The sequence below is a fragment of the Phyllobates terribilis genome, unplaced genomic scaffold (genome assembly GCF_046119375.1).
Source record: "Phyllobates terribilis strain yellow unplaced genomic scaffold, ASM4611937v1 Scaffold_8__6_contigs__length_399053987, whole genome shotgun sequence".
Classification (NCBI taxonomy): domain Eukaryota; kingdom Metazoa; phylum Chordata; class Amphibia; order Anura; family Dendrobatidae; genus Phyllobates; species Phyllobates terribilis.
In genome coordinates this window covers 341168664-341188329 of record NW_027362768.1, presented here as the reverse complement: position 1 = coordinate 341188329, position 19666 = coordinate 341168664, and the positions used below count along the sequence as shown (strand labels likewise).

The window sequence follows — 19666 nt, the reverse complement described above, 5'->3', positions numbered from 1 at the left end:
TCAGACCCTGGCCCCACAAGGACCAGGGGCTTCAGGTTCAGGCCCTGGCCACACAAGGACCAGGGAATTTAGGTTCTAACAGGATAACTACATGGTCAAGGGACCTGACAACTATCTGACAAGGGCTACTCAACTAACACTAAGGAGAACATTGTACAGGCACCTCCCTACATGGGAGTGTGCCTTAAATACTAGATACCTCCCAGCTATCGGCTGGGGGCATAGTCAGGGTGCGTGTGCTGCCCCTTTAAGAGACGGGGAGCATGCTCGCACACTAGACGTGCCGCTGGCAGACCCGTGCACAGTGCGCAGAACCTGGGAGCCGGGAACCACAGAAGGACAGGGAGATGCCACCAAGCAACTGTGGCAGTGAGTATGTCGGTGTCCCTGCCAGGAGGAGGAAGGGGGAACATGCAAGGATGCCAGCATTAGTGTTACAGTAGTAATAATACACTATAATACATAATAACAATTTTAATTGCATCATAATTGTCATGGCGCACACAGGACATGATTAATAGGATCTGATAGATTATTTGTGAGTCATCCCATAGTGACAAGTGATTGGCTCCAAAGTCATCACCAAATCAGGTTTCCTTCTGCTGCCCCTTTAAGGCTTATTAATGTATCGGAGCCTACGCCCATCAGTGGTTCCTCTGCTACTCTGTTGGGCAAGTTTAGGCCCATGTCTATTGATTTGTGTCTATTAAACTGAAAAATGCTCATGAATACTACAGTAGTCTATAAAGATGAGCGAATCAAATTCGTGTTTTGGGGAAATTTGCTGGACCCATTGAAAACAAATTGGCAGCTTGCTTTGTACGAATCACCCAAAATGCCCACTGCCATTTTAAACAGTGCTGAACATTGGGCTTACATGACCTCGGGAGCTGCCAATCAAGAGGGACTATCATAGCCTGTATAAAAGCCAAGGCAGGGAATACAGCAGCCACCGTGTGGTGAATCTGGATAGTGAGAGGACGTCACAGCTTAGCCATAGAGATAGGAGGAAAAAAAATCTATAAAATACTAAATAAATGGTAAAGATAGTGTGTGACAGCACAGCAGTGAAGAACAGCTACCATCATTTACCCATATATGTTGAGGTCACTTAGGCTGTGTTTGCATTAAATATCTTGAAAGGAGTTGGATACAGTCCTGGGAAACTTCAGAGTGTTACACACATATTTTCAGGGCAACTAAAAGCTTTGCAGTACTTGTGATTTGCAGCAAATCAATTGCTAAAAATATATTTTTTTCACCTAATGAGCCCTTGACAGCACCCACTAGCTCAGAGACAACTAGAAATAGAGCCTGCGGTGAAGAAAACTGGTGAAAAATTCAGGATGCAAGTCATATAATGGTCAAAGATAGTATTTTTCTAAAAAGTCACTTTAATCTAGAGCTACGAATTATCCTATAAACCTCAAGTAGTCAAACTGATTAACTCATACCCAGCTACGAGTCAATACTGTGGTTGTCATTTGTGAAACTGTAAGATTCTAATATTTTTTAGGGGTTATGCCAATTTCACACATCGGACTTTGATAGTTCGTATACGTACCGCAATGTGTCATGAGTGAAATTCACCATTTTCACGTATAGCTATGAAGCTGTTGAGTTCTGATCAGTAGACATCGCACTCCGAGTGTGGAAGTCGGATGCGTGAAACCGGTTTCGGTCTTTTTCAATTTTCATCACCTTTACGGATATTTTTCTACTTTTTCTTTTCTACGCACCTCGGAAAAAAAACCCCGCAGTTTAAGCCTACTAAGAATGCCTAATATGTGAGAAATGTACAGATCTCACCTTTGTCAGACGCAGGTGTTATAACTGAAATCTACACGTTACGCCAGGTGAGATCCTACGGGGTGAAATGTCAGTTTGTACTGTTGTAACAGCGAAAAGAATAAAAGCCCTATGTCAAAGGTCGCGGCTTTGACGGGGGTAAGAATGCCGTGGCTTCCATCCATAGTCAAGAAATGAGCGCAAAGGATTCCAAGGACCAAGTGCAAATATTCAATCAATACATTAGTCTCTTCGTGGAGTCCAACACCAATACCCGGATATTTTTTTTTTTCTGCACCTCTGCTATAACAAAGCGTCACCTCAAACAAAAGCCGATGAAAGCAGAACATAAACAGAGCTGTTTTCTATAGCTTCATTCGGAAAGTCAACAAATGATCACACCTGCATGTGGGCTCCGACCCGAGGATCTGCCGCCAAGTTTAAAATCACATTCATTTCTTTCCAAGCCCCCCGAGGCCTCTCTTGTCGAAAAAAAAAAAGAAATGAAAATACCCAAAGCCAAGACATGTAGAACACAAAGAACTAAAAAATAGTCATCGAGGGCAGGAATAAAGAATCGTTGACTTTATCTCAAATCGGAACTTTCCCCTCACTTTTATGAAAGAGTCCCTTTAATTCCCAAGGCTGAGCTCATTCGTCAAAGATCGAGCCAAATCTGAAGCAATTAGTCCAGATCAGCGCGTTCCTTCTCTAGATCTGCCGCTTAATAGTTTTACGATCGCCTCTATTTTTATTGGGCACTCTCGAAAAGTTTAATTTGATTTTGGGGCCAAAGTTTGTCAGAAATTTCCTTCTGTAGCCCGGAGCCCTTCTTTTTCATTTCTCAGGGGCAAAGACAAAAAAAAAAAAGTGCTGATTTTCACATTAATGTTTTAAGAGGACTTTTCACTAATGGTTATTCCGAGCGTACAGGAGGGAAAAAAATCATTGTAAAATATTAGTATAGAGTTATAGTATGTTGACAGTGGATTAAACAAATTGGGCAATTTAAAAGAGCTAAATCCTCAGTTTATGATTAAGGCTGTGTGCCCACGTAGCGTTTTTCAAGCGGTTTTGATGCGGAATTTCCGCAGCGGAAACGCTTGTAAAACGCTTGGTAACCCGCACCCCATGGTCCCCAATGGGATTCCGCAAGTTCTATGCACATGCTGCGGATTTTTCCACAGCGTTTATGCTGCGCTCAAAAATCCGCAGCATGTCAATTAATTTTGCGTTTCCGCAAGCAGAATTGCCTTTGTCCAATGCATAAAAAACGCAAGGCAATTCCGCATGTGGAAAACGCGCAATAAACGCGTGCGGAATTCCGCATGCGTTTTTCCAGGAGAGGACTTGCAGAAATGAAGCAGAAATTTTCTGCTTCATTTATGCAACGTGGGCACATAGCCTTAGGCTATGTCCACACACGGAGTTTTGGCCGCGTTTTTTTTCTGCAGCCAAAACCTGCTCTATTGGTAGTAAAATATTGCGTTTGAAACGCACTTTTTGCTGTATTTTCACTGTTTTTTGCGGCACTTTTGCTGCTTTTTTTGCAGCGCTTTTTGGGCTTTGTCTACAGTACATGTTCAATAAAGTTAGTTTTATTCACTAAACATAAAACTCTGCAAAAATGCTGAAAGAAGCGTTTGCATGAGATTTCTGCAATCTCATTGCTTTTGCTGATACTGCGAAAAGGAGATTTTAATATGCAGAAAAAAAAACTTAGCAAAAACGCTGCTTGTAAACATAGCCTTAAGTTGTTTTCCTTCTTCTTCTTGATATGCTGACATGCGTACCAACTCATCAAAACAATCCACTTTGCAATATACTGTTATCTCCGCTTCTCCTCTGAGCACATCTCGCTGACTCCAGGCTGCCATTGCAACCCATCGGCACCCTGCAATACCGTTGCAGGGGATTGATGGGCATGTGAAACAGCACACCCCTGTGTAACGCTGTAAATGTCTCTGTCACAAATTGCTCTACTCCATCCTCGGCTTTTAGATGCAGACTATGATTGTATGTCACAGCCATTATCTGGCAGGCATGGGGCAGGCTCACATACACCCACTCCCGATTTGCGCCTTACATGTACGGTGAATATCAGGAAGAGGATTAAAGGGCAGCTCTTCTTATAAACAACCTTGGACAGATAGGAGGACTGTTCAGGCAATTGGGAGGCAGTCACTTCCCCCCCCAAATCTACATTGCAAAAAAATAAAGTTGACAAGCACCTCCAATGTTTGCATGAATGAAAATGTCTGTCTTCTAGATGTTTTCAACTAAACTTGGATCTTACCTGTCCTTTGTACCCTTGCACCTTGGAGAGGTACATCTGATAGTATAGGTTCCCATCTAAAAAGGTTGACTTGTCGCTGGCAGATTGGCTCACACAATTTGATCAAAATATGCACGAAGAGCCTCAACTTTCTAAGTATAGTCCATATAGCGAGGGGTACATCTGATAGTATAGGTTCCCATCTGAAGAAGTTGACTTGTGCTGGCAGATGGGTTCACACAATTTGATCAAAATGTGCATGAAGAAACTCCACTTTATTAGTATAGTCTATATAGCGAGGGGTTCGTCTGATAGTATAGGTTCATATCTGAAAAGGTTGACTTTTCGCTGACAGATGGGCTCACACAATTTGATCAAAATGTGCATGAAGAACCTCAACTTTATAAGTATAGTCTATTAGAGAGGGGTACGTCTGATAGTATAGCTTCCCATCTGAAAAGTTTGATTCGTTGCTAGCAGATGGGCTCACATAATTTGATCAAAATGTGCATGAAGAACTTTATAAGTATAGTCTATATAGCGAGGGGTACATCTGATAGTATAGGTTCCCATCTGAAGAAGTTGACCTGTCACTGGCAGATAGGCTCACACAATTTGTTCAAAGTGTGCGTGAAGAATCTTAACTTTATAAGTATAGTCTATATAGCGAGGGGTACGTCTGATAATATAGCGTCCCATCTGAAAAGTTTGACTTGTCACTGGCAGATGGGCTCACACAATGTGATCAAAATGTGCATGAAGAACCTTAACTTTATAAGCATAGTCTATATAGCGAGGGGTACATCTGATAGTATAGGTTCCCATCTGAAGAAATTGACTTGTCACTGGCAGATAAGTTCACACAATTTGATCAAAGTGTGCGTGAAGAACCTTAACTTTATAAGCATAGTCTATATAGCGAGGGGTACATCTCATAGTATAGGTTCCCATCTGAAAAGGTTGACTTGTCGCTGGCAGATGGACTCGCACAATTTGATCAGAATGTGCTTGAAGAGCCTCAATTTTAATAGTATAGTCTATATAGCGAGGGGTACGTCTGATAGTATAGGTTCGCATCTGAAGAAGTTCACTTGTTGCTGGCAGATGGGATCACAGAATTTGATCAAAATGTGTGTGAAGAACCTCAACTTTATTAGTAAAGTCTATATAGCGAGGGGTACGTCTGATAGTATAGGTTTCCATCTGAAAAGGTTGACTTGTAGCTGACAGATGAGCTCACACAGTTTTATCAACATTTTGATGAAGAACCCTTACTTTATATGTATAGTATATATACAGTTATATGAAAAAGTTTGGGCACCCCTATTAATCTTAAGCTTAATGTTTTATAAAAAATGGTGTTTTTGCAACAGCTATTTCAGTTTGATCTATGTAATAACTGTTGGACACAGTAATGTTTCTGCCTTGAAATGAGGTTTATTGTACTAACAGAAAATGTGCAATCTGCATTTAAACAACATTTGACAGGTGCATAAGTATGGGCACCTCACCAGAAAAGTGACATTAATATTTAGTAGATCCTCCTTTTGCAAAAATAACAGCCTCTAGTCGCTTCCTGTAGCTTTTAATGAGTTCCTGGATCCTGGATGAAGGTATTTTTGACCATTCCTCTTTACAAAACAATTCCAGTTCAGTTAAGTTTGATGGTCGCCGAGCATGGACAGCCCTCTTCAAATGATCCCACAGATGTTCAATGATATTCAGGTCTGGGGACTGGGATGGCCATTCCAGAACATTGTAATTGTTCCTCTGCATGAATGCCTGAGTAGATTTGGAGCGGTGTTTTGGATCATTGTCTTGCTGAAAGATCCATCCCCTGCGTAACTTCAACTTTATCACTTGTTCTTGAACATTATTGTCAAAAATCTGCTGACACTGAGTGGAATCCATGCGTCCCTCAACTTTAACAAGATTCCCGGTGCCGGCATTGGCCACACAGCCCCAAAGCATGATGGAACCTCCACCAAATTTTACTGTGGGTAGCAAGTGTTTTTCTTGGAATACTGTGTTTTTTTGACGCCATGCATAACGCCTTTTTGTATAACCAAACAACTCAATCTTGGTTTCATCAGTCCACCGGACCTTCTTCCAAAAAGAAATTGGCTTCTCCAAATGTGCTTTTGCATACCTCAGCCGACTCTGTTTGTGGCGTGCTTGCAGAAACGGCTTCTTTCGCATCACTCTCCCATACAGCTTCTCCTTGTGCAAAGTGCGTTGTATAGTTGACCGATGCACAGTGACACCATCTGCAGCAAGTTGATGCTGCAGCTCTCTGGAGGTGGTCTGAGGATTGTCCTTGACTGATCTCACCATTCTTCTTCTCTGCTTTGCTGATGTTTTTCTTGGCCTGCCACTTCTGGCCTTAACAAGAACTGTCCCTGTGTTCTTCCATTTTCTTACTATGTTCCTCACAGTGGAAACTGACAGGTTAAATCTCTGAGACAGCTTTTTGTATCCTTCCCCTGAACAACTATGTTGAATAATCTTTGTTTTCAGATCATTTGACAGTTGTTTTGAGGAGCCCATGATGCCACTCTTCAGAGGAGATTCAAACAGGAGAACAACTTGCAAGTGGCCACTTTAAGTAGCTTTTTTCATGATTGCATACATCTGGCTATGAAGTTCAAAGCTCAATGAGGTTACAAAACCAAAAAAAGTTCTTTAGTAAGTCAGTAAAAAGTAGGTAGGAGTATTTAAAACAAGAAAATGATAAGGGTGCCCATACTTATGCACCTGTCAAATTTTGTTTGAATGCAGATTGCACATTTTCTGTTAATACAATAAACCACATTTCAAGGCAGAAACATTACTGTGTCCAACAGTTATTACATATATCAAACTGAAATAGCTGGTGCAAAAACGCCAATTTTTATAAAACTTTAAGCTTAAGATTAATAGGGGTGCCCAAACTTTTTCATATAACTGTAGCGAGGGGTACGTCTGATAGTATAGGTTCCCATGTGAAGAAGGTTCCCATCCCATCTTCACTTGTCACTGGCAGATAGGCTCACACAATTTAATCAAAATGTATATAAAGAATCTCAATGTTATAAGTATAGTCTACATAGCAGTAATGCAGCTCAGCATTCAGATATTTAGTTAACATTCACCTTAGCACACTTGTATGGCAATGTTGTGATGTCACTTTTTCCTAATTTTCCCAAAGAGCCCAATATGGCTGCCACTGTTGGCTTTGGTATATGCAAACACCAGTTTTTTTCATGTGGGTATATTCTTTTGCATTGTGTTTTAGTGATCACACAGGAGCTGATGGCAGTGCATACCCTGCATTCACTATAATCTATCGGAGCTACGAGCTAGACATTTCTAAGGTAACGAGACTTGTGTAACGAGCGGTAAACCAGTGACAGCAGCGGATCCGCTTGCCTGACTTTAAACAAAAGTCTGGCTTTGATAATTTGTATAAGAAATTGTTTGAGAAGGGGTTATGCAATGCTGAGCACATAGTCCTTCGAGGGTATAGCCAAGGTCACTCAGACCTGAATAGGCAAACTATTATATAGAATCACAAAGTATGCCACAGCGCAGCTGAGAAAACAACGTCTTGTAGAACTTGATTAAGACTCCCTGACATCTCGTACTATGATATAAAGGGTGGAAAATAATTTTACAGTAGCTAAAGAGGCATGGGATGACAAATGCTGTGCCGGGTGCACAGGCCCATGTGATTTCTATGGAGTAAAACTTTAGTAGTTGTAGTACAACTTTTTGTGATTAATGTGATATATATGCTTAAGGGGGTCGTCCGGTGAAAATCGGATGCAGCCAGACTGCTGGAATCAGCACCGATCACTTAAAAAGAGCCCCGTCTGATATAAAAATTCCCCGTTCTACCGATCGGTTCGGGTCGAGGTGAAATGTGTATCTGGCATATTCTAAGTCTTTTATTGACCATCTGATGGTTTCCATAAATACACATTCTCTCTTTCCAGGTTGGCTGTTACAATAAGAATTATTGTGTTTGCGCCCTGAGCCAATCAGATGTCTCCCGTGCTGTCCTTTTCTCCTCACACTGTTTTGAGAATCTGCACCTGCATCCCCCTCCTCTCCCCAGCTCTCTGCTCTCTTCTATCCTCCCACTCGCTGCATAATGATAAAATCTTTTTGGTGGCCTAGTGAGTATCTGAACGTTTAATTGCTGGCAGACAAACAATGAAGATATGAAAAATGCCACCTTCTCCTATAAATATAAATTATATATATATTTGAAGTCATTTTAGCAAAAGAAAAAATAAACATTGGAGGAAATCTGCTAATGTAAATGCACCAGAATTCTGTCTCCTGTGCTAGATTTTTAATGTATTTTGGACATCATTTATGTCTCCTTTGACAGTGTCAACAAAATATGTGACAAAAAAAAAAGCAAAAAGGAGGCATGTCTTTACAAAAACAGACACAGCTTAAAATTTTAGCTCAAAATATTGGCATAAAATGAGCCAAACAAAAGGCAGCATGAGGAAGATAAATGTATCTAACATGTCTAGCAAAATGTATGAAACATTACACAGTGTGCACCACATTTATGAATTTGACTTCTGCTTGCTTGGTCTAGATTTAAAGATGACCTGTCACTTGCCTTTAAAATATGCTGACCTGTTTGTGCCGCTGAAGTCATTTCCTTTGAAGTTGCTGTACCTTTTTCAGTGGAGGGAGATGAGGAGGATTAGCTCAGGGCTTGTGGAGGAGTTAGGGCTTAGGGTGAAGACCTGAACCTTTTCACCATCAGAGATACCTTCGGGGTCAGAGTTATTCATGGTTCCCAGTCTAGGGACAGACTAGTTTTCCCTGCTCACCCTGCCCGTACTTGGCATTTCCTCACCAGCATTCCCACTACACCGTGACATCCAGTGATGTTTTAAATTTGTTCTTGTGCCTCTCTATTCCTGAGATATGGCCTCCTCCTCTTCTTCTTCCCTCTCTTCTTCATCATATTCTTCTTCTTCTTCTTCTTCTTCTTTTTCCTCTTCTTCTTTTTCCTCTTCTTCTCCTTTCTCTTCTTCTTTTTCCTCTTCTTCTTCTTCCTCCTCCTCCTCTTTTTCTTATCCTTCTTCTTCCTCCTCTTCTTCTTCCTGCTAGTCTTCAGCTTCTTTCTCCTCCTTTTTTTCCTCCTCCTCTTCTTCCTCATCCCCTCTTCTTCTTTCTGCTACTCTTCATCTTCTCCCTCCTTCATCTCTTCTTACTCTTCTTCTTCTTCCTCCTCCTCCTTTTGTTCCTGCTACTCTTCATCTTCCTCACACTCCTCTTCTTATTCCTCCTCCTCTTCTTCCTCCCCCTACTCTTCTTCCTCCTCCTCTTTTTCTTAATCCTTCTTATTCCTCCTTTTCTTCTTCCTATTAGTCTTCAGCTTCTTTCTCCTCCTTTTTTCCTCCTCCTCTTCTTCCTCCTCCCCCTCGTCTTCTGCCTGCTACTCTTCATTTTCTTTTTCCTCCTCTTTTCTTCTTCTTTCTTTTCTTCCTCCTCCTCTTCTTCCTGCTACTTTTCATCTTCTCCCTCCTCTTCTTACTCCTTCTCTTCTTCTCCTTCCTCCTCCTCTTCTTTCTGCTACTTTTCATCTTCCTCACCCTCCTCTTCTTCTTCCTCCTCCTCCTCTGCTGCTACTTTTTATCTTCTTCCTCCTCTTCCTTTTTTTCCTCCCCCTCATCTTCCTCTTCCTCCTCCTCTTCTTCTTATTCCTCCTCCTCTTTTCTTCTTCCTCCTCCTCTTCTTCCTTCGGCGTGGCTATGGATTTACAAAATTTGTCAGTACTTTGCCCGAATGGGCTCTAGAATTGGTAGAATTTGGCAAAACGTGGTCAACATTAACCCTCAAGCACCAGAATACAAATACTCAGTTGTATAAAACGGCTACAAAACAGTAAAAAGCAATATATAGAATATAACGCAATGTTTCTTTCCGTCATTGGAAACTTGTGACATTGATACATCTGTCTGACCGAGTTTGGAGCGAAAGGGATTTCGAGCAGTAAAACTAAAAGAGTCAAAAAAGTAACGTAATAATACAGTAATACCAATCTGAGCGATACCCACGTCACATCCATCCAGGGTGCACATATTTTCAGACACGTTTATGGTGCCACACTATTACATAGAATAACATGGCCATGTGTAATCTGGCACAGTGTCAACAAGTCAGTATCAGGTTACGCCTCGAAAAGTCCGAAAACACTATGAAAATAATCTCTCTCGTCTAGATATCAAAACAGATTAGGAGTCCGGCCGGGTAGATTATTTCTTTATAAGTGAATATGAAGTGATCCAGAGCCTGTCACCGGCCGCAGGAAACCCAAAGATTACTTTCTAAAGTCTTTACTCTTTTACTCCACCTCCCCTCCCCCCACCCTGGTGGCATTTAGTGCCGGCGTGTGGAATGTGGCAGCCAGAATTGTGCATTTCAGTGTTACCGAATATAAACAGCACAAAAAACAGACACTTCTGTGTAACTGAATTCTGCTGTAAAACCTGACGCCTGGTGCGTCTCCAAAATATAGACTTATAGCAAGGAGACAGGAAGAGGAGGGACGTCTACATTAAGGAGGAAGGCATCATTATACACCTCAGCTGCTGCAGAACCTCATAATACACCTCAACTGCAGCAGAACCTCATAATACACCTCAGCTGCTGCAGAACCTCATAATTCCCCTCAGCTGCTGCAGAACCTCATAATACACCTCAGCTGCTGCAGAACCTCATAATACCCCGCAGCTGCTGCAGAACATCATAATACCCCTCAGCTGCTGCAGAACATCATAATACACCTCAGTTGCTGCAGAACCTCATAATACACCTCAACTGCAGCAGAACCTCATAATACACCTCAGCTGCTGCAGAACCTCATAATACACCTCAGCTGCTGCAGAACCTCATAAAACACACCTCATAGCAGTAACTACAGCTTTGTAATATGAAAGGGTTAAACGATGTAGAATGAAGTCCTCTCCCTTTACTACATGACGTCTATTGAAGCCGCACGGAAACAATTATCGGAAACACCGAACAGACGCAAAACAGGTTGTAAAAATGCCAAGAAATATTGTCGGTGCCGCCTGCGCCTGTTCAGGCCGCAATATCACATTCAGACAGCGAGAGCTGCAATTCCGATACCGCTGCAGGCAGTTAAGGTTTTATAGGACGCTCTGTAACAGGAAAAAAAAAAGCGGTTCTGCCATTTCACTATTCTGTCTACATTTCAGCCTTTAGAGTATGGGATAAAAATGATGATACTTTATTAGTTCAGAGATTACGCACCCGGCCACACCAAATATGTAAAAAAACATATATATATATTATTTTATTTACATTTCGGGATATAAACTTTTACATATATATTTTTTTCAATTTTTATTTTTTCACATTTTTTTATTAGCTCACATAAGGGACTTAAAGGGAAGGTGCCGCGATTTTTCGGTGACAGTTTTCTTGTCAGTATCCCTGGCAGTCACCAAAAAAATGGCTCCGTACTGTGATCCTAAACTTCATCCTTTCTTATCTTTTTACAAACACCCAGAAGGGGAGGAGAGGAGTGATGTCACACACATGTGAACAGACCCCGCCCACTTTTACTGCAGTCGTAATGTGAGCTGGTAGAGCTGGGATTTCATGGCAAATTTCAGCAGCTGCTCCCCCTAGTGTTTAAAAGTGGAAATACCAAACCTTTTAAAATATTTTTTTTCAGATTTTACTTCATTAAAAGAAAATGATAATATTTAAAAAAAACTTAAAACAATATTTTACATTTTTTTCAATTGTTGAAAAACATTTTTTTTGGATGGCACCTTCCCTTTAAATCTGTGATTACTTGTATAATACAGCACAATGCTTTATAAAATTGCTGATCTCCTATGAAGGTCAGCCACAGACTGGGCATCCTAGGTGAACCAACATGGCAGACACATGGGCCTTCAGACAATGCCAACGGCACCCTGAAATCATATTGTGGGGGCTGAGGAAGATGATGGGAATTGAAGGAGACACTTTCCCCTAATTCCAATCTCTTAAAGAGTACATTTTTTAATTTATACTGAGTAGTACTTCCTCCAGTTGCCGCTGCTCGACTGATTCTGGAACAGTTTTTATTTTTTTTCTCTGCCCATCCATTCCAAAGTTATTCCATTCGATAGAATTAGTGCAAATTTTCCCTTCAACCAACTGGGCGTGTACCACATAACTTTTCTGTGGGCGTGGCTGTATTTTGATTGGCCAGCATCAAAGGAAAAAAGCAAACGTCCCCAGAGGAGTTCTGTGAAATACGCCCAGTTGGATGAAGGAAAAATTTGCACTGTTCATAATTTTGGAACGGAGAGGCACAAAAGAAAAACTGTTCCAGAATCAGTGGAACGGCGGAAATAAGAGGAGATACTCAGTATAAATAAAATAAAAGCAGTGAAAGGCCCTCTTTAAATGCCGCTGTCATAATTGGTAGTGTCATCCAAGGGGTTAAACTGCTGCGATCTGAGCTAGGTGCAATTAGACTCTGGTGCTGACTGTATAAAACAGCTGGCACCCACACTGTATGGAGCAGGCTCAGCTCCTGAGCCTGCGCCATACATGCAGTGCACACACCTGTCCTACATGTACTGCGGATGTCGCCATATGAAACCTAGATAGAATATGCACCATGAGCCCCAGACTTTGCCGAGTGCCGATGCCAAATCTGCTCATGCCTATAGATACTTGCCAACTTTCATGGATGCACATCCAGGAGGTGATTGAAGCCCACATACCCAGGCCCCTTTTTCAGGTCAAACTATTTCCATCATGTGAGGGGTTGAGTGGTGTGTACAGAATGTGTCCTATGTAGGAGAGGCACATTTGCGGCAAGAACCTACATGACTGCAGGATCCGAGTAAGCAGTTCATTCATAATCTATGTGTCAAGCATCTGAGTTCAAACCCTTGAGCCTGTGCTTTGTGGTCGGCTTCTCTGTCCGCCGAGCCACAGCAGATACACATTTTCTCCTGGTGTTTAGTGTCTGTTATCCTTCAGTCTTTTTAGGGTAACAGGTGTTTTCATTTACTCATTTGTCTGCCCTATCACCTTTTGGGTGTAGCTTTATATAACTTTCCCCCTGCTGGTATTTCCTGCTGGTGATATTCTCATTTGGATGTCCAGCCATTCTGCTGTAGTTTAAGCCAGTCAGTGAAAGACCAGCTAGGGTTTGTCTCTCTGCTATTTATGTTCTTTACCCAGCACCTATCTTCTGTTTCTATTCAGCAAGTAGGCTGCAAACTCTCTAGCAGTACTGACTTAATCTTTTATTTTGTATTTCTTAGTTTCTTTTACTCACTCGGGCATCACTTTCTATTTCAGCACACTTTTCTTTCTGTAAGTAATTCACACTCTGCTCTGCCCTCCAGTTCTTTAGGAGGAAAGTGTAGCGCTCGACGGCCTTTCAGGGCCATTGTCTAGTCTGTGGTTAGGGCTATCTCAGCTCACACAGGAACCACTAGGGACTATAGGGTCATAATCTGTCACGGGTGTGTCAGAGGTGACAGACAGTTGCCCTGCAATTGGTTGCAGGAGATCTCTACGTTTGGCATTACAGACATCTTCTTAGAGGCTGGCTGTCTCTAGGACCCAGCGGCTACCTCCCTCTGGCTAATTAGCTCCCTGGCCTGGGTGTATAAATACCTGGTGTGTCTGAGGGGGAGCTGCCGGCAATATTCATTACTAGTTGTGAGGCTTAGCAAGAGCAGTACTTTGTCCTCTCTGAAGCTTGAGGCCGTGTGCGCATTTGTTTGGAGTCGTCTAAAGCTAAGCAATCCCCCCTGTTTGTCTACCCTTGTTGTCTATAGAGTTTAGTGGAGATCTACTCGTGCTCATCTTCTTCCTTCCCTAGCCATACGCCAGGGAAAGTCAGGGCGAGGCACGCATGCGGCGATTGGTGAAGAGCCAATATAGGGATGGTAGTTGAGAAAGGGTGACACTAGACCAGACTAGGAGGTCTCCACTTCCCTTTTCCCTAGAGTCTGGGCTCCCTTTCCCTCTTCCCTCTGTGTTGCACTAAGTCTTTCCCACACCTTGTGTGACAGAATCTCTGGCATGTACAGGAACCTCAGTTGCCTGTAAGGTGTGCAACGTTCAGTTGCAGTTTTTAGTGTGTTACCTATTTCACCGAGTAAGCTGCTACACAATCATAACACTATGACTCTTAAGACATATTATTCTGCATTGGAGCAGCATACACAAAACCGTATGAGACTTTTATTCAAGAAGATGCTTTGTTAATAATAATAATCTTTTTATTTATATAGCACCAACATATTCTTCAGTTCTTTACAATTCAGACAATTTACAGACATTATGGGCACTGTCCCCATTGGGGCTCACAATATACATTCCCTATCAGTATGTCTTTGGAGTGTGGGAGGAAACCGGGGAACCCGGAGGAAACCCACGCAAACATGGGGAGAACATACAAACTCCTTGCAGATTTTGTCATTGGTGGGATTTGTACCAAGGACCCCAGCGCTGCAAGGCTGCAGTGCTAACCACTGAGCCATCGTGCTGCCCTAATTTATTGTATTTTAGCTGCATTCAGTATACATTCATAAATTGGAGATTATTTTAGCAGTATGGCCGCAGTAAGTGTACTCGACATTCAATATAATGTCAAGAGCGACACATAAAGCAGTCTGTAAACCATATTCCTATCTGCCTGACAGCTGTTCCGACGACCTTCACTTTACTGGAAACCAGCAAAAGGTCAAAAATGTTTCTTTTACGTCACTCCACTGCCACTGGCATTTGTAAAAAGTCACTTACTAAACTGCTTGTAGGCACTAACTTGAGGCAGTAAATGCATAATAGGACAAATAAAACTCAATAATATGTGCTAACAAGTAGGATCAGTGATATCGGGTCTAATGAGAGCGTGGCCTCTATTCATTCACATCCCAGAAGGGGATAGAAAGTAAATATCAAAATGGGTTCTTCATGTTATAGTTCTTGTTAACACTGTGGACTCTAAATATGGACCCAATAAACCATAAATTATCCATAGTCTAATATATATAATCGTCTTATCCCGTCTGTCTGTCTGTCCAGGAAATCCCGCGTCGCTGATTGGTCCGGCCGCGGCCAATCAGCGATGCGGGTTTTCAGAAAAAGATGGCGGCCGTTAGCGGCTCATCTGCCGCACGGAGGTAAGCGGCGATGCAGCCGGAAGATGCCGGTCATCTCCCGGCTGCTTGCAGCAGAAGCATCCCGACCGGCGGCGCCGCTGACCTCCATGCTGCTACCGTCGGGAGATCAGCGGCCCACTGATCTCCCGACAGCAAGTCTGAAGGGAGGACCGGGGAGCGGCGCCGCCGGTCGGGATACTTCTGCTGCGAGCAGACGGTCATCTCCCAGCTGCTCGCAGCGGAAGTACCCGCACAGGCAGTGCCGCTCCCCGGTCCTCACTAATACGATTCGCTGATTGGTCGAGGCCGGCGGCTGCGACCAGTCAGCGATCTTGGCGCCAAATTTAAACACGACTTTGCTGATTGGTCGCGGTCGCCGTCCGCGACCAATCAGCATTATTGGCGCCAAATTTAAACTCCACTCTGCACAGAGGTCAGCGGTGATGAAGCTGGCAGATGACCGGCTGCTCGCAGCAGAAGTACCCCGACCGGCGGAGCCGCTGACCTCCATGCGGCTACCGTCAGGAGATCAGCGGCTAGGGCCGCTGATCTCCCGACGGCAAGTGTGAAGGGAGGACCAGGGAGCGGCGCCGCCGGTCAGGATACTTCTTCTGCGAGCAGCCGGTCATCTCCCGCAGCGCCGCTCCCCAGTCCTCACTAATACGATTCGCCGATTTGGTCGCGGCCGCCGGCTGCGACCAATCAGCGATAGTGCTGCCTAATTTAAACACCACTTGGCTGATTGGTCGCGGTCGCCAATCAGCGATTTTGACGCCAAATTTAAACACTGTTCTGCTGATTGGTCGCGACCGCCGGCCACGACCAATCAGCGATATTTAAACACGCTCTCCGGTCTTCACTAACACAGTTCGCTGATTGGTCGCGGTCGCCGGCCGCGACCAATCAGCGATTTTGGCGCCAAATTTAAACACCGCTTTGCTGATTGGTCGCGACCAATCAGCAATTTTGGCGCCAAATTTAAACAACGCTCTGCTGATTGCGCCCGGTCGGCCGCATACATATTCTAGAATACCCGATACGTTAGAATCGGGCCACCATCTAGTAGAACATAAATTCTTATTTACTCTCATACATGTAACAATCATTGGATCTAGTCTAGGTGTCTTCCTATTTACTGTAGATGGTGAATGACTATTCTTAACTAGTCTTCTCTGCTCCTCCCTGCAGTAGGTTGAAGGTTGCGCACGTCTTGTATCTCCTGTATCTGACTATGCCTTGGTTCTGTATCTGTAAGATTATTTTCAATTAGTGATCTCTGCTCCTCCATGCAGTGGGCTGAAGTTTACATACTGCCTGTGACACGCACGCTGCTGCACACGGCATAGTCTGTAGAATCTCCTGTGCCAATGTCACACACAGTGTGGGAAAGACTAAGTGCAACATGAAGGGATGAGGGGAAGGAAGCCCAGACACTAGGGAAAGGGGGAGTGGAGACCCCTAGGCAGATCTAATGACACCCTGCCTACCCTACCATCCCTATATTGGTTTCACACCAATCGCCGAGCAGGAAACCTAAGCCCTGTATATCCCTAGAGCTTGGCCCTAGATAGGGAGGGGAGGTGAGCACTGGTCAGTCCCCACTAAAAGCTAGAGACAACAAGGGAGACAAACAAAGGGGGAAAACTTAACTTGAGCAGACACCAGAGAGATAACACCAAACGTCCTCCAAGGGCACCAGAGAGGAAGCTAGCTGACTGCTGTAGCTCCAAGCCTTCACAAGGGAAAATGAGAATATCACCGGCGACTCCCTTTAGCAGGCTGAAAGTTTATAAACACCCAGACCAGGGTGTGTCAATCAGAGCAGAAGGGAGGTTGCCGCTGGGTCAAAAAGTAAGAAACATTAAGAAGATGTCTGCAATGTCAAACACAGTGACCTTCTGTAGACTGATGCAGAGCAACTGTCTGTTGCATCTGATACACCCGTAACAGCCAGCCTATGCCTTGGTTCTGTATCTGTAAGATTATTCTCAACCAGTCACCTCTGCTCCTCTCTGCAGAAGGTTGAAGGTTGCTTAGTGCTTGTGACACGCATGCTGCTGCACAGGACACAGTCTGTAGATCCTCCTGTGCCAGCATATGCCATAGGCTTGCCATACACATGAGACAGCTGTCAGCCAAAGCATGTTTGGCAGCCAGTTATCGCTCCCGAAGTCTTCATAAGCATGAGCTCTCGGTTGATCTCATTTGGTTTCAATAGGGAAAGAGGAGAAAGCTGCTGCCAGATGCCTGTGGCAGCAGCTTATCTCTCCTGAAAACAAATTATCAGACCTTGAAATTCTAACTGCCCAAGTCTTCTCTCCCCCAACATCATCTATCGAGGAAGAGTCAGGAGAACCCCCTTCTCATGAAATGGTTGGCCTGTCCAGCTGAAATCGGCAAGTTGGACCAACTTTTATCTATGTATGGGTGTCTTTAGATCTGTATCTGTAAGATTATTCTTTACCTTTTACCCATCATCTCTGCTCCTCCTTGCAGTAGGTTAGAATTTGCCCACTGCCTGTGACATGCAAGCTGCTGCACATGGCACAGTCTATAGCCTCTCCTGGGCATGCCTTAGTTCTGTATCTGTACCTTTATCCCACTGCTTATAATTTTTAGTTTTGCAAACTTTAGATTCTCATAGTCTGGCCAAACTTCCCTATATGATTCCAGGGCATTATAGTACATATACATTAGTTATTAAAGCTGATGCCAGCAGAGAGTGATTTCTGTAATCAAGATGGCAAATAAGAACTGGACTTTTCTAAGAAAGAAAAAAAGAACATGGAAGAGGAGGCAAAAGGAAAACGTAAAATTTCATGCATCAGATAGATTTTCTTTGAACTAGTATTTTTGATGGCCATTTTTATTGGATTTTATGCTGCATGGATGTCTTGATTTTATTCTCAATGGCTATTATGGAATGTAGAAGCTTTTATTTTGTGTAAAGAACTTGCATTCAGATGGTTTTATTAATAGTTATTTAGATTGTAAATCTCAATAGTTGCACCTTTCAGTGGAATCTAATCCCTTACTGCTCGAAAACTTAAGTCTTAAAAATGATGGAAAAGTTGAGCATGGAATATCTTGAAATGTACCTCTAGGAAAATGACTAGTGGTTCCAACAACACCTGCTTAATAAACAAGGGGTGTTAGTGGAGTGCAGGTCGTTTAGACACAGGTCTCTCTTCAGAACGTGCTGGACTTTTAGAGCGGACTGAAGGTTATGCCAAAAGACGTGATCAATTTGCTCCTGTTTTGAAGAATTTCCATCTCACAATAAGAACCCAGTCTTGATATAAGAAAAATACTGATGTATTAGTCTGTGTGCCCACGATGTGTTTTTTAAGCGTTTCGCAGCGGCAAAAACGCTGCAGAAACGCTTAAAAAACGCATGGTAGAAGGCCTGCCATGTCCCCCAATGATAATCCGCATGTGCTGTGCACATGCTGCGGAAATTTCGGCTGCGGATTATCATTGCGGAAAAAAACGAAGCATTACCAATTATTTTGCGGAAGTGCTGCTTTTTCGCCGCCATTGACTTGCATTACAACGCGCCAATTCCGCAAGACTGCATCTGTACTTGCGTAATTGGCGCGTTCTAATGTGCGGATGGTACCAGGGTGTAGAGGAGGGGAGAGTCTCATCCACACCCAGGTACCATTAAAAAAGCTGTAAAAAAAGAATAAAATAAAAAATAAATGTATACTTACCTTCTAGCGGCCCGCGCTGTGCTCCTCCTTGCTTCCCGGCACTTCGCGATGGAATGAAGGACCTGCGCTGACGTCAGAGTCATGTGACGGGTCACGCGACGCTGACGTCGGCAGATCCTTCAGTGTACCGCTGCTGGCAGCCGGGATGGAGGAAATCAAGACACCGGGGGCCATCGGAGGGTAAGTATATATTTATTTTTTTATTTTTTGACATTCTCTCGGTCACACTATATAAATCCATGCTGTTTGCATGGATTTATATAGTGTGACCAAGTTGACAAGCACTTTCCAAGTGATGCTAAAATCGTTTGGAAAGCGCTTGTCAACCCGCATGCGGAAATGCAAGTGAAGAACGCTTCACATCCGCATGTCCCTGGCAGGAAAACGCATGCACAATCCGCATGTACAATCCGCATGCGTTTTTTTCTGCCAGGGAGATGCAGAAACGCTCAGGAAAAAATCCGGAGCATTTCTGCATCGTGGGCACATAGCCTTACTCCTGTTTGTTATGTGCATCAAAGAAGATCCATAGATACAAATAAGTGCCCGTCACTTCATTGGTTTGTCCAGAAAATCAGCAGAGATTGTGGACAACATAGTGTCACACAAGGTGTGGGAAAGACTAAGTGCAACACGAAGCGCTGAGGGAAGTGAGCCCAGCCACTAGGGAAAGGGGGAGTGGATACCTCCTAGGCTGATCTGATATCACACTATCTCCCCTACTGTCC

General features: G+C 43.4%; 1 long non-coding RNA gene across 1 annotated transcript in view; it reads left to right on the top strand.

The window, feature by feature from the left end:
* The first annotated feature begins 7320 nt into the window (after nucleotides 1–7320).
* The window catches only part of LOC141156555 (uncharacterized), a 32504-nt gene continuing 20158 nt past the window's right edge, over nucleotides 7321–19666 (top strand). Inside the window, exon 1 of the long non-coding RNA XR_012247663.1 lies at nucleotides 7321–7416. This is a non-coding gene — a long non-coding RNA (uncharacterized lncRNA). The remainder of the gene's footprint in view (nucleotides 7417–19666) is intronic.